This window comes from Procambarus clarkii, unplaced genomic scaffold (assembly GCF_040958095.1).
Source record: "Procambarus clarkii isolate CNS0578487 unplaced genomic scaffold, FALCON_Pclarkii_2.0 HiC_scaffold_98, whole genome shotgun sequence".
Lineage (NCBI taxonomy): Eukaryota > Metazoa > Arthropoda > Malacostraca > Decapoda > Cambaridae > Procambarus > Procambarus clarkii.
Window position 1 is genome coordinate 1999684 of NW_027189131.1, and position 9169 is coordinate 2008852.

Consider the following 9169-nt stretch of genomic DNA (forward strand, 5'->3'; position numbering starts at 1 on the left):
TCCTTCCCCTTGTGATCCCAGGCCACATTCCTTCCCCTTGTGATCCCAGGCCACATTCCTTCCCCCTTGTGATCCCAGGCCACATTCCTTCCCCCTTGTGATCCCAGGCCACATTCCTTCCCCCTTGTGATCCCAGGCCACATTCCTTCCCCCTTGTGATCCCAGGCCACATTCCTTCCCCCTTGTGATCCCAGGCCACATTCCCCCTTGTGATCCCAGGCCGCATATCTTACCCCTGTGATCCCAGGGGGAAGAAATGTGGCCTGAGTCTGTGAACCACTGAACTAAAGTTAATGTCACAATTTAATTTACTTAACTTGTTCTGGACTGAATAAAGAAAATTGAATATACAGATGAACAATGTTACCGTTATTCAAGTTCTTCACACAATAACCTGCACCACACACTTAATGTTCACATGAGCAAGACAGTCCACTGGGATTAAGGTCCACGTAGGAATATGAAACAATAAGCTGCAGCAACACTCACCTCTGTCTTACCTACACCGTCCTCCCTGAAAATATATAATGATCATAACTAAATATATTATAGTTTGATTACATTTGAATAGTAATTACTAAGGCGGGTTCTGCTGGGCTTCCAGTCCCCGCAGAGAACCGCACATCGTGACAATGTGTTTCATTGTGTTCATTATCATTACCACAGTTACCACATTTAGGGTGAAGCTCTCTCAACCCAGAGAAAAGTTAAGTGGAGTAAATGATGGTTATAGATAAAATGGAAATTAAATATCCTCCCTAAACCACAAAACTATATTCAGCATTATGGATAAACAAGACCACTACACTCCAGTAACTTGCCGCTCCATAGGACCAGGAACAGTGCTCCATAGACCAGGAACAGTGCTCCATAAGACCAGGAACAGTGCTCCATAGGACCAGGAACAGTGCTCCATAAGACCAGACAGTGCTCCAATTAAGACCGGGAAACAGTGCTCCATAGACAGGAACAGTGCTCCATAAGACCAGGAACAGTGCTCCATAAGACCAGGAACACTGCTCCTCGCCCACCACCACACTCCAGTAACTCACCGCTCAATAAGACCAGAAATAGTGCAAGCTGAAACTTACTCTCTCCTCTCCCCATCCCCCCATCACCCTCCTCTCCCCATCCCCCCTCACCCTCTCTCCCCATCCCCCCTCACCCTCTCTCTCTCTCTCCTCTCCTCTCTCTCTCTCTCCTCTCTCTCTTCTCTCTCTCTCTCTCATCTCTCATCTCTCTCTCTCTCTCTCTCTCTCCTCTCTCTCTCTCTCTCTCTCTCTCTCTCTCCCCTTCCTTCCCCCCCTCTCTCTCTCTCTCTCTCCCCCCCTGCCTTTCCCTCTCTCTCTCTCTCTCTCTCTCTCTCTCCCCCCTTCCTTCCCCCCCCTCTCTCTCTCTCCCCTTCCTTCCTCTCTCTCTCTCCCCTTCCTTCCTCTCTCTCTCTCTCTCTCTCTCTCTCTCTCTCTCTCTCTCTCTCTCTCTCTCTCTCTCTCTCTCTCTCTCTCTCTCTCTCTCTCTCTCTCTCTCTCTCTCTCTCTCTCTCTCTCTCTCCCCTTCGTTCCTCTCTCTCTCTCCCTCTCCCCTTCCTTCCCCTCTCTCTCTACTCTCTCTCTCTCTCCTCTCTCTCTCTCTCTCTCTCTCTCTCTCTCTCTCTCTCTCTCTCTCTCTCTCTCTCTCTCTCTCTCTCATCTCTCATCTCTCTCTCTCTCTCTCTCTCTCTCTCTCTCTCTCTCTCTCTCTCTCTCTCTCTCTCTCATCTCTCTCTCTCTCTCCCCTTCCTTCCCCCCTGTTATGATCTCAGCCTGCAGGAGAAACGAGTCTCCCTCCTTGAGAGTTATTCAGCAAGCCTGACCTAACTAGAAGGTCTAGCAAAATTTGAGGTGAATAACGCATATGTAAAATAGTTGGTTGGATATGTGTAACAGTTTGAGATTATGGGCAATGCAGAAGAAAATAGATAAATGACTGGCTAGGAGATGTGGACATTTGCTGGAGGCTTGAGGCTCGCTTCCGGAGGACTTTGCCCTCACTTGAGTGCCAGACATCGCAGGGGAAGCCGCGCTCCGTTGAGCTCCCGTCAGAAGGGAACCCCTAGTGATATATCTCTAAGAGAAGAGAAGTGTGCAGACGTGCCAGCTGTGGAATCGAGCTGGGACGTGTGGTCTCAAGTCGTGGACGATAATTAGTGAATATTAAGCCGCCCGGAGGCATTATTGCGGGCCGTGGGAGCGCCCTGACCAGACGCCGTCAGAGGGAAAGCGCCCTCGACCAACTAATCTGTGGTAAGCACGATATACGCCAGTTCATAGTGATTGCTTGTAGTTTGGTCGTGTGCCCAGCGACAGTAGCGATGTTTATTTATAAGTTAGACATGTTTTAATAAGGCAGAAAGCCTGAAATAAGAGAGTGGAGAGGGAGGAACACGGAGCGACGTCCGCCCCCTCTGAGCGCTGGCGGACGACTGAGGGAGCCTGGCTCCAGATGGAGGAAGACCCTCCCAGTGAGTGAGGACTGCCGCCAGGCGAGGTGGAGTATGGACCCGCCCAAAGCGGGGGAGTCCACTCTCACTGTATGTAGAGGACAGATAGAGGTTTGAGGCAAACATATTGTGTGAATATTTTTTGTTTGTGTTAAAGGGGAACATTTTATTGGAACGTCGATGGGTTGCAGGTTTGTCTTTGGGGAAGAAGTTGCTGAGAACTTCGAAGCCAGCAGATGATGTAGCTGATGAGACTCCAAGGTAGTGGAGCAGAGGACCTCGAGCTGTGAGGAGAAGCAGCAGTGAAGAGGAGTGTCACGTGCTTCTTCTGTAGAGGTGGAGAAGCACCATAGTTGCTCGAGGAAACTTCACGGTGTAGCAGCCAAGAGAGCTGTGGAGGAACCTAGCAGAAGGGTGAAGCACCGTAGTTACTCAAGGAAACTTCATGATAGCAGCCTGGAGAAGCTGCAGAGGATCCTGGTAGTGAAGCCCGGAAGAACCTAAGGATATTAGGGTTGTGAACTTCCAGAGGTGGAAGGGGAAGTTCTGGTGGATTACTTATAGGGAGTTGATAGTGTTTGGTTGTCATTAGCGTGCAAGACGCAGTGAGAGGTGAGTGACTGTTGGCATTCTTGCGTCAAGGAGTTTTTTTATACTGAAGTATCAATGAACATTTATACTGGTATATGTTATTGCATTCAAATGCTGATTTTCTATATATATATGTTATCATGCTGATGGTGCAACAGTGTATGTAGACTTGATCAACTTGAGGAGGTTGATAGTATCAGGTGGTGAACCATGAGATAGGATACCACTTGATAAGCTGATAATAGAGTTCTGATGGTGTTGGAGTGCAACCTGATTGTGATATTATAGAGTATAGGATTCATTATTATTATATGTGTGTATGTATCGTGTATGTGCTTTGTCCAGTAAATGTATCCCAATTTGCTGATGTTTGCCCTTGTCCTAGTGAGGCTTCCCAGGAGGTAGTAAAGAAGGAGAGAGAGAGAGAAAGAACCAAGAACCACTGCCGTGGACAGGGTAAAAGGTAATACTAATAAGTCAAAAAGGGGATTGAGGAGATCATATCACCTAAGGAGAGAGTGGGGAGTCACAGCGGCTCGAGTGGGTGTGTGCACGTGACAACGAGGCTAAATGTTGGAGCCGCATCCCCTAAACGTGTGACGTTGAGCCCCTCTCCAAGAGCCAGAAGCGCCAAGGGTGATCTCCTAGTATAAGCACTCTACCGAGTTGTGGGTTGGGTTGTCCGTAGAGGAGGATCAACGACGACTACACCAACCAACCCACAGTCTATAATAAATTGGGGGCCTGTGTCCGGGAGAGTGAACTGACACACCCACACCCTGTCCAAGAGTGGATTTGTACACCCTTGCTGAAATAGATAAACTGTGTGACCGCAGGTGTATATTCTCTCTCTTGGGAAGACTCACAGGACAAAGATGGATAAGGTGCAAGCGTTTGTGGAGTCAGGCAAGCCTGAGGATTTAGAAGGTTGCACTAGGGATCAATTGAAACAAATAGCAGGAAAATGTGGCATCAGGTTGAAAGCATCTAAAGTAGCTGGGATGAAGGATGAGATCCTTAGACAGTTGAGAGCCAGAAGTGAAGCGGCAGAGCAAAGAGCCAAAAAGGAGCTGAAAGTGGAAAGGAGGATGATGGGCAGGATGACGTGAGATCCCAGGGATCGAGTAGGAGCAGCAAGAGTAGCCGCAGTAGCAGGAGTAGCCGGAATAGGAGCTTGGAGAGATTCCAGTTAGAGCTCCAGATGCAGCAACAACGAGAGGACAAGGAGAGACAGTTCCAGCTGGAAAAGATGAAGTTAGAACTCCAGATGAAAAGGGAAGTAGAAAAAGAGAAAACCAGAGTAAGAGAACTGGAGTTGGAACAAGAAAAAGAAAAAGCCCAGGTCGAAAAAGAAAAAGAGAGAACAAAACAAATGCAGATAGAAGCGAATAGAACCTTGGCTGAGCAAAGGATCGAACATGGATTGCCAGAGAGTACCACCCAGGTGTCACACCCACCAGATGTTAGGGTTAGGGAGAAGGACATTCCCTTGTTTGTTCCCGAAGAGGCAGAGAGCTTTTTCGAGCACTTTGAAAAAGTAGCCAGCATCAAGGAGTGGCCACAGGAGGAATGGGCCCAGCTGGTCCAGTTAAGATTGACCGGTGCAGCCAGGGAGGCATACACCCAATTGTCACTGGAAGAGTGCCAGGATTACGCCACAGTAAAGAGCAGCATATTGCGCTCGTTTCAGTTAACCCCAGAAGCTTATAGGAAGCGCTTCAGAGAGATGATCAAAGTTGGAGCATGTACGTTTGCTGAGACAGCAAGGGATCTGGAAAGACGATTCCAGAAGTGGATTGAGGCTGCTGGAGTTGGATCTTACGCTGACCTGAAGCAACTGATGGTCATGGAAAAGTTCTTGGAGATGATGCATCCCGAAACAAAGTTCAAGATCCAAGAAGCAGGGATAAAGGAGGTGAAAGATGCCGCAGATAGAGCGGATATGATTACTGAAGCATACAAGAGCTTGAGGGAGAACAGAGTGAGAAGCGAGGTGAGACGCAGCAATGGCAGATCCAATGGAGTCTGGGGAGGAAGAAATTATGAGAGACCCAGAAGAGTCTGGGGTGAGAAAAATTTTGATAAATGGGCAGATAAAAGTAAGTACCCTAAAACTCAGAAGAGTAGGTCGCGCACTTCGTCTGAAAGTGAAGATGGAGGAGCTAAACGAGAAACTAATCGTTATCCTGGAAATCGAGAGTCCAGTAAAACCCCACAGAGTGCAAGTAGTGTACCTGGCCCGAGGAATTCTCATGCGAGTGGACAGAGTCAGAGCTACTCTGGTACATATAGAAGAGACTTTTCCCAGATGAGATGTTACAATTGTAACGGATTGGGTCACGTGATGCGAGATTGTAGACAGGGCAAGAGAGTTGTGACCCTGGCCATGTGTGACCCCGGAAGTAAATATACTAATGTGTTCCGAGACAAACCACAGAGAGCGAATTTAGTGAACGAGAGGTATAGGCCGTTCATGAGTAAAGGTTGGATCAGTATAAGAGGCCAACCTGAGGTAGAAGTTGGTATCTTAAGAGATACCGGAGCTAATCAGAGCTTGATTACGAGAAGCCTGATTGGGATGGTCGACGGTTAGCTGGCAGTGGGAAGATGAAAGTATATGGGTTATTGTCGGAGAGTGACATGCCCGTATGTGCTGTCCAGCTAAGGTCGGAATATGTGTCGGCGGAGGTGATGTTGGGAGTGTGCCCCGACATACCTGTTCCAGGAGTCCAAGTGATCCTGGGAAATGACTTGTGCGGGACAAAGGTGTTGCCAAGAGTCATGGCGGAGACTGTGCCAGAGGAGTGCCCAGAAGGCCACGGCACGGGTGGGACACCTGAGAGTGTGAACCTGACTGACATCCGAAGAGATGAGTCAGGAGAACGCCAAGCCATTGAAAACCCTGTCTCGGTAGTGATGAAGACAGAGGTGGCCGACGAGGAAGACACTGGAGAAGGTGAGACAGTGTCGATTCAGCCAGTGGAAGATATTGATGTAGATATAGCATGGCTGTTTGATGAAGGTCCTGCCCAGGAAAATGAAGTCTCGGTGAGGTCAAAAGTGAGGATGACCCAGCCGAAGAAGAATCATGTGAAGAGAGCGGACCTGAGTAGAGCCCAGACTGCTGAAACTAAGAGTCGGAAGGTGAATGCAACTGTGCTGAGTATGAATGAGGAAAGATGTGGACATACTGAGGACGGGAGTAGAGCGTCACGTTGTCCACGAGCACAGAGGCATAGGGATAGTGGAGTTAAGTTGTTTGAGGTGTCAGGAGTTGATATGTTTCACAGAAAACGTGGAGGAGAGATAATGAAGAAGAGTAATTGCCGGGAAAATGAAAGGAGAAGAGACAGTATGTGTGGAGAGATGCTTACGAGCACTCTGGGAGAGGCAAGGCGACGTGTACGGTCGAGTGCTGTTGGATGTAATACAGTTCCCGAAGAAACTTTTAGGGAAAGAAGAAGTGTTGAAGGAGAAGAAATGGAGTTGTATAGAGGTGAAAAGTGTGGGAAGAGGATGATGATACAAGCATGGATGAATAGAAGAAAGCCGAGGACTCGATGGAAGTCAAACAGGACGATGTCTTGGATAAATGAGGAGACGAAAGGGAGAATCGTCGGTGAAGACGAGGGAGTGAAGTATGATGACAGGAGGCGAAAGTATAATGGCAGTAGATGGAAGTATGAAGACGACAGAGGAGGTACAGACAGTAGATGTCTGACTCTGGACGAGAAGAGAAGAAGACGAGGAAACGGAGGGTGGAGACAGTAAGTAGAGTGGACCGATGGAGTGCAGGCGTCCAAGGAGGACAGCCTAGCTTTGAGGTGTCAGAGAGGTCAAATCGTTTGTGAGAAGATCATGTTTCTGGCACGTAGTGTGCCAGATGTTGCAAGGTGCAACGAATTAATTGTAGACTCCTAAGAGAGTATATGGGGTGAAGAACGAGACAGTGTGGTGGCGGATGTATTATCCCGAGCTTTGCCACTGGAATAACTCTCAAAAATAAGGGGAGGGGAGTGTTATGATCTCAGCCTGCAGGAGAAACGAGTCTCCCTCCTTGAGAGTTATTCAGCAAGCCTGACCTAACTAGAAGGTCTAGCAAAATTTGAGGTGATAACGCATATGTAAAATAGTTGGTTGGATATGTGTAACAGTTTGAGATTATGGGCAATGCAGAAGAAAATAGATAAATGACTGGCTAGGAGATGTGGACATTTTGCTGGAGGCTTGAGGCTCGCTTCCGGAGGACTTTGCCCTCACTTGAGTGCCAGACATCGCAGGGGGAAGCCGCGCTCCGTTGAGCTCCCGTCAGAAGGGAACCCCTAGTGATATATCTCTAAGAGAAGAGAAGTGTGCAGACGTGCCAGCTGTGGAATCGAGCTGGGGACGTGTGGTCTCAAGTCGTGGACGATAATTAGTGAATATTAAGCCGCCCGGAGGCATTATTGCGGGCCGTGGGAGCGCCCTGACCAGACGCCGTCAGAGGGAAAGCGCCCTCGACCAATTAATCTGTGGTAAGCACGATATACGCCAGTTCATTGTGATTGCTTGTAGTTTGGTCGTGTGCCCAGCGACAGTAGCGATGTTTATTTATAAGTTAGACATGTTTTAATAAGGCAGAAAGCCTGAAATAAGAGAGTGGAGAGGGAGGAACACGGAGCGACGTCCGCCCCCTCTGAGCGCTGGCGGACGACTGAGGGAGCCTGGCTCCAGATGGAGGAAGACCCTCCCAGTGAGTGAGGACTGCCGCCAGGCGAGGTGGAGTATGGACCCGCCCAAAGCGGGGGAGTCCACTCTCACTGTATGTAGAGGACAGATAGAGGTTTGAGGCAAACATATTGTGTGAATATTTTTTGTTTGTGTTAAAGGGGAACATTTTATTGGAACGTCGATGGGTTGCAGGTTTGTCTTTGGGGAAGAAGTTGCTGAGAACTTCGAAGCCAGCAGATGATGTAGCTGATGAGACTCCAAGGTAGTGGAGCAGAGGACCTCGAGCTGTGAGGAGAAGCAGCAGTGAAGAGGAGTGTCACGTGCTTCTGTAGAGGTGGAGAAGCACCATAGTTGCTCGAGGAAACTTCACGGTGTAGCAGCCAAGAGAGCTGTGGAGGAACCTAGCAGAAGGGTGAAGCACCGTAGTTACTCAAGGAAACTTCATGATAGCAGCCTGGAGAAGCTGCAGAGGATCCTGGTAGTGAAGCCCGGAAGAACCTAAGGATATTAGGGTTGTGAACTTCCAGAGGTGGAAGGGGAAGTTCTGGTGGATTACTTATAGGGAGTTGATAGTGTTTGGTTGTCATTAGCGTGCAAGACGCAGTGAGAGGTGAGTGACTGTTGGCATTCTTGCGTCAAGGAGTTTTTTTATACTGAAGTATCAATGAACATTTATACTGGTATATGTTATTGCATTCAAATGCTGATTTTCTATATATATATGTTATCATGCTGATGGTGCAACAGTGTATGTAGACTTGATCAACTTGAGGAGGTTGATAGTATCAGGTGATGAACCATGAGATAGGATACCACTTGATAAGCTGATAATAGAGTTCTGATGGTGTTGGAGTGCAACCTGATTGTGATATTATAGAGTATAGGATTCATTATTATTATATGTGTGTATGTATCGTGTATGTGCTTTGTCCAGTAAATGTATCCCAATTTGCTGATGTTTGCCCTTGTCCTAGTGAGGCTTCCCAGGAGGTAGTAAAGAAGGAGAGAGAGAGAGAAAGAACCAAGAACCACTGCCGTGGACAGGGTAAAAGGTAATACTAATAAGTCAAAAAGGGGATTGAGGAGATCATATCACCTAAGGAGAGAGTGGGGAGTCACAGCGGCTCGAGTGGGTGTGTGCACGTGACAACGAGGCTAAATGTTGGAGCCGCATCCCCTAAACGTGTGACGTTGAGCCCCTCTCCAAGAGCCAGAAGCGCCAAGGGTGATCTCCTAGTATAAGCACTCTACCGAGTTGTGGGTTGGGTTGTCCGTAGAGGAGGATCAACGACGACTACACCAACCAACCCACAGTCTATAATACCCCTCTCTCTCTCTCCCCTTCCTTCCCCTCTCTCTCTCTCTCTCTCTCTCTCTCTCTCTCTCTCT